The sequence below is a fragment of the Mus musculus genome, chromosome 8 (genome assembly GCF_000001635.26).
Source record: "Mus musculus strain C57BL/6J chromosome 8, GRCm38.p6 C57BL/6J".
NCBI lineage: Eukaryota > Metazoa > Chordata > Mammalia > Rodentia > Muridae > Mus > Mus musculus.
Window position 1 is genome coordinate 19230490 of NC_000074.6, and position 6799 is coordinate 19237288.

The following is a 6799-nucleotide window of genomic DNA, read 5'->3' on the forward strand; positions in this document are numbered from 1 at the left end:
TGGCTACTTAAGTGCACATTTGATCCTACCATCTTAAGTGATTTTGTATATAATACAAATGATCTGGTAAATGGAAGGAGGTCCCTTATGCCCAAGCTTTTACCTATTTTACTCCAAACCCTCTCTCTGCCCTTCATGTCTCCTAACTGACCTTCTTCAAGCTATGAAACCTCTACCAGATGACACTACAGTCCTTGATCCAACTAAAGAACCATCCACTTAGAGCTGCACACTTGTCTCTACAACTTCTAAAACCCCGGCCTCCTCAGATTCCTCTTCTCACCAGACTTCCACAGAGCCTCTTTGCTCAACCTCTCCAGACTCCTCCCCTCCTCCTGGGCCAGCTTCAGGCCACTCCAATAATCCTATACTGGCACCTGCTTTCAGCCCTCCCACCACTCATTCAGGGGCATTAATTCTGCATTGGTTTCTCTCTATCCTTTTGTAGCTATTCCTTATACACTTCATTTCCTTATCCCCTCAGCTACTTCTCATTTCTCTTTCCTAGATCTCAAGGATGCATTCTTCTTCATCCCTCTAGAGACCCAGTCACAGAACCTGGACTGACTCTGACACCAGTTTTCTACTCAACTCACCTAGACTGTTCTACCTCAGGGATTCCAGGCCAGACCACACCTATTTTGCCAGGCCCTGGCTTCTGACTTACTTCCTCTGTCTCTCCCTAAATCTAAAATTGTCCATTATGTAGATGACATTCTTCTCTGCAGTTCCTCTCTAAAAATTAGCCAAGCGGACACCTCTGTTCTTCTAAATTTCCTGTCCTGTCAAGGCTACAGGTTCTCAACTTCTAAAGTCCAATTGCCCACTCCTCAGGCCACCTATTTCAGACAAACAAGTACCCCCAACCCACAAGGCTATTACCTTAGATAGAAAGAATCTGATTCCATCTCTAACTATTCCTTCTACAAAGGGAGAGATTTTATCATTCCTAGGAACAGCCAGTTTTTTACATTCCTGGGTTCCTTCCTTTTCCCTTCTTTCCACCCCTTATATGAAGCAGCATTAGTCTCCTCCCATGAACTTCTTCTCAAACCTGTTACAAAGGCTTCAACAGGCTTTCCTTAAGGCCCCAGCCTTATACTTCTCTGAACTGACTTGTCCTTTTTCCTCCACATAAATGAAAAAGATGGTTTTTCCCTTGGAGTCCTAGGCCATCAACGGGGATCCTGTTTTGTACCTGTAGCCTACTTGTCAAAAAAACTAGATATAACCATCCAGAGATGGGCATCTTGTATTCATACCTTAGCAGCCACGGGACTCCTTATTTGAGAGTCTACAAAACTAACCTTTGTGTGATCTATAACTGTCTTCTCTTCTTATACCCTGTCACAGCTCCTAACTTACAGAGGTGTACAGACTCTCCCTCCATCCAGGGTTCTTTCTCTTCAGGGAGCAGTAATAGAAGACTCCACACTCACCTTCCAATCATTCTCATCTCTTAATATTTCCAATATTCTTCCTGGACAGAATACTAACCACTTCTTATCTCACTCTTGCCCTGAAATCTTAGATGAACTATTACCTAACCTTCACACATATAGGAAGTCATGCCCTCTATAACTGGTATACATATGGCAGCTCCTTTTTATATGAAGGGGCCAGAAGATCTGGCTATGCTATAGTGTCAGACTCAAAGGTGGTTGAGTCATAGGACCTCCCTGTTCATACCACAAATAACAGTCTAAACGAATATCCCATACCTGTACCTTTCAACTGGCACAGGGATAATTCCTCAACATCTACACAGACTCCAAGTATACTTTGCATATACTCCAGTCCCACACTGCTATCTGGAAGGAGCACAGGTTACTAATGACAAAAGGAGGATCAGTAACTAATGCAATCCAAGTTATGGCCATGCTAAATGCCTCCCATCTCCCCACAGCTATTGGAATTTTCCACTACACATCATACCAGAAGCATGAATCCATTGTATCTAAGGGATACAACTGAGCTGATGAGGTTGCTAGATTTGTGGCCCCTAGGGGTATAGACTCGTCTCATGCTCCCCAGAACATTCTTACACTACAACTTACATCTTCAGTCTCACTCCCTGACACTCATCAAACTCTGTCCTATCTTTACCAACTCTTTCCTCCTAATAGCCTCGTGTTGTTTTAGTTTGTTAAAATGCACCTACAGTCTACTCCTGAGGACTTACATTTATTAAAATCTATCACTGACTCTTGTGAAATCTTTCAGATGTCAGACTCCAACTCCAGATACTATAGCACATCTTTTCCTTCCCATCAGGCTAGAGGTTCCCTTCCTGGAACTGACTGGCAACATGACTTTACCCACATGCCCACTGTCAAACCTGTCTTGGTGGACAACTTCCTGGGGTGGGTGGAGGCATTCCCCACTGTCAAAAAAAGTGCTCAGACAGTTTCTAATCTTCTTCTCCAAGAGATCCTTCCCTGATTTGGTGTCCTAGCCTCCCTCTAGTCATACATTGGTCCTGACTTCATTCCCTGAATTTTAAAAACTCTACCTAAAGCCCTGGACATCCCCTGGCATTTTCATATTCCCTAGGACCCACAGTCTTCAGGAGAGTTAGAAAGAACTAATCACTCCCTAAAAACCACTTTTGTCAAACTGTCACAGAAACTTCAATTCGATTGGGTAAATCTCTGACCTTTGTCTCTTTTTAGACTACAAGGTCTCCTCAAGGGATCTTTTCTCATCTCACCTTTTAAACTCATATATGGATGTCCAGTCCTAACTCCTGGTATTTCACCTAAATGCTCTCCTCTCCCTGATGACCTACTTAACCCATTACTTTGCCACTTCTGCTTTCTCCAATGGAACTTTGCTGACCACCATCTACCAAGGCCACACACTGTCCCCTGCCCACTGCCTGTCAATATTGGAGACCAACTTCTTCTCTCCTCTCCAGATAATAGGCGCTCGCCTCTCTCTCCTAAATGTCAGGACCCTTTCAAGGTGATTCTTATAACTCCCACAGCTGCTAAATTTGAGGGACTTTATTGGGTCCACCTGTCTCACCTCAAACCTTTCACACCTCCACCTCAAAATGATTCTTGGTCCTATATATCTACCAGAATAGGACCCTGCTCTCTTAAGCTCCATTGCTGCAGATGGACCTCAGTGGGGTCCTCGATCCACAGGAAAACTCAGGTTCCAGTTATAGGTGAGCAAGGAGTTGGCACGGTTGACAAACAGACACAGAGAGAGTGTGTATCTGAATGTAATTTCTCAAAGCGAGCACCAGTCTTATAATACAGAAGAAAAACAAGAAAGCTAGGCGAATACATCTGACAAGGTACATTTACACAAAACAGTGAAAATGCATACATAAAAATCTAGGGGCAGCCAGGCCATGTTTACAACTGAGAATAGGAACAACCCTTAATTAAGATCAGCTAAACACAGGAGCCTGGTGAGTGGTCTGAAGCAATGCTAGTCTATTGTTAAACCCACCACCAGGGGTCCTTTAGTAAATACCTGATAATGCTATTCCTCTGGGCCTAGTGAAAAACATGCACCAGGGAAATTCCATTCTACTAACCTTTTCATGAAAAATACTACAGTTCCTCCTAATTCCACAACTCACCTTTTCCCTAGGCCATTGTATATTTCTGTGTATGGGAGTGAGTCGGCTATTGTTCTAAGTAATTACTATGTAGAGTAGCCCTGAGATTTCTAGCTCTGTTCAAGTAAATTGTAATGCCTGATTACTTTCACTGTCTCTACTAGAGGCAAATTTGAATGTTACTGAATAGGTAACATTCTTACTGAATTCCAAGCTCAGGGTCGGCTCAACGACCACCCAGGATATTGGAACACTGGTGGAGGCTAATCCAACTCAGCTATATGTCAAAATCAATCCTTAGAGGTACTTATAATAAAACAATATTGAAGGAGAGCACACAGACCCATACACCAGACTAACTCAGGGACAGGTTTGGAGCATACGTGCTATGGGAATGCCAAGGTTCCTGGAGACAGAGTTTCTATGAAACTCTGCCTCGGGACTGCTTCCAGGCCTGTCACTTGAGTCACTATTGGAGTGGATGTAGTACTCCATAGAATGTTGAGACCATCCACTTGGTTCCCAATCCCAGAAAAATGAGACTCTATTCTGTCAGCTGTGTTCAACCCTACTGGACTAGATATGGGCTTCTCATCCTCCCTCTTGCTGTTCATTTCCATCCAGGGTAGTTTCTATATCTGGAGGCTTGGGGGTTCAAGAACCCCCCACTGATGACAAAGAGTCGTTCCATATAGAGTCAGGAAACTGCTCTATAGCTGGATGCCAGGAGCCAATCCAAATTGTTATCATCCCTATATCCACCATTTCATCTAAACATTATAACCTCTTTCTTTGCTCCTCTTTGACCAGATGAAAGATAATTGTTAAAAAGTGGCCCGATGAATATGGGACTCTACATATTGGTCTTGCAAGATACATATGCTGGGATCAAGGACCAATCACTGCTTTTATCAACAACACCCTCGTTTTCTATCTTCAAGACCTATGGGATCCCAGGTAGGAAACAGGAGTTACTGGTAAGCTCTATCATAAAAACCAAGCTGGACCCCAGTGACTACTATGCATATCCAGAGAAAATACGTCTCAATTGTTCAACCTGTGGATATCACAAAAATAAGAGAAGTAATCAAACATTCCTCCAAGGCTCTTACTTCTTTGACATCTCCCTTCATAAATGGTACTTACTGCCATTTCACCTTTTGCTTCAGACCCTGACCTTGGCCTACCATCTCCTTAGTCTCACGGGACCTGGTTGCTTTAAGATTGCTAGCTATGTATAACTCTTTGAACTAACTCACAATTGCCATTTATATCCTCTCCAGTGATACTGCCAAGTAACCTCGCCTCACCTTTTATCATCTGTCCTGACTCTGATGTTGCCATCACCCCATACCTTTTCTCTATCTCTCTTTTTGGTGTGACAGACTGTTTTAAGACATCCCAGACACATTCTGTAGAAATGCTAAGCTCTTAAGACTGCAATAGAACCCCTCCTGATATGTCATCTCTTCCAAAGTGCTCTGCAGTCCAAAGAGGTCAATTCTCAGTGGCACTCAGGTATATCACGGCCTGCCTGGCAGCTGGTCAGGAGTTTTCATGTTGATGTTCCTTTTCCCTGAAGTAGGAGTAATCCACAGAAAAGAGCATTTACCAATCCCGGTTGTAGATACAATACCTGCCCCACATGACAAGACTGCAGATCAGGCCACTCCTGGTTATTGTAGGAATAACTATAGGTGTTGGTGCTGGAACAGTGGGGCTGACTACTTCTCAATCCCTATACAAAAGTTCTTTTCTCAGCTTGAAAACAGCTTTCAAGAAATTACTGGAACCATGCTCACCAGAAAAACCAGATGGATTCTTTGGCAGCAATGGTCCTTCAGAACTGAGGGGAACTAGATGTTCTTACAGCTAAAGAAGGTGGTCTTTGCTGTTTCTCCAAGAAGGCTGTTTCTATGGCAATGAATCTAGGAGAGTAAGAAATAAAATCTAGCCCTACAGTCAGACATCCAGAAACACAGGGAATGATGTAAGGCTCCGATTCCTGGGCTCTCAAAAACCATGTATGGAAATGGATAGTTCCCTTCCTAAAACCTCCTCATTTTTCTGGCTTAACTATTCACTCCCTACCTTATTTACCTTGTTTCTGCATCCCTTCAATGACAAATTGAAGAAAATTTCTAGCCAAACAATCAGTTCCTTTTACAGGATTACCAGCCACTGTCCACAGAGGAGCCTGATGAAAATAACTATCAATTGGTCACTGATGTTGAAATTCAGCTACACTCCCAAGTTGAAGACACCTCTAGACAGCAGCAATCTGTTTAAGAGATCTGTTTACCCTTTCACCATTGGCTTCCCCCTCCTCCTTTCCTTCCCCTCCTTAGGGAAAGTAAAAAGGAGGTTTGTTAGCATCAGAAGCTGTTTACAGCCAGCCTCTGAATCCAGATATGATGTCATCCCTAGGCAAGAGAATCCTTCTGCATCCTTTGCTATGGCAACCTTCACATACCCCTTGTGATAACTGCATCCCCCATGAGTCATCACCTGTGTTACCTACTTCATGGACCAGATGAAAGACACAAACCCCGACCCATCTCTCTTTTCCTTCCTTCCTCCCTCTTTCAATAAAGATCTCCAAAAGTGTGAACTGTGTGGGCTTGGCATGATCTATCCAGGAATAAATCATTTTTAAGTTACAGGGGATTCCCACATAGTAGCATACCATGGCAGCTGGGGGTACATGTGTACACACACACACAGAGCAGGGCACCACTGGAGCTGGAGGATTGCAGTGAGGACCCCCCACAGCACCACTGAGGCTGGGGGAGCACATACACACACAGCTAACTACTTGGGCTGGAGGATGGACACACAATTAGCAGCGAACCACTAGAGCTATTCCTGGCCTTATTTGACTTGGCTAAGATCCTAAATATCCACAAGAAAACAAATATTAATGTTTTAGGTAGCCTGAGACTCCTCTGAAAGATGTTGGGACATTCTGCCAGTGAGCCTATTTGAAGTGAGCTAGGTTTGGACACACAGCACAGCAATGGATATTGACATACCAACACCCTCCCTACTGATTGATTCCTGGTTACCAGCAGGCGAGTGACTTTACCTCACCACATGCTCCTTGCCATTTATGACCTGGCTTGTGACAAACTACAAAACAGTGGTGCCCACACACCATGGATTGAATCTCTAAGCCTTGAGCCAAAATAACTTTTCTTCCATCAAAGTTGATTTGATAGAAGTATT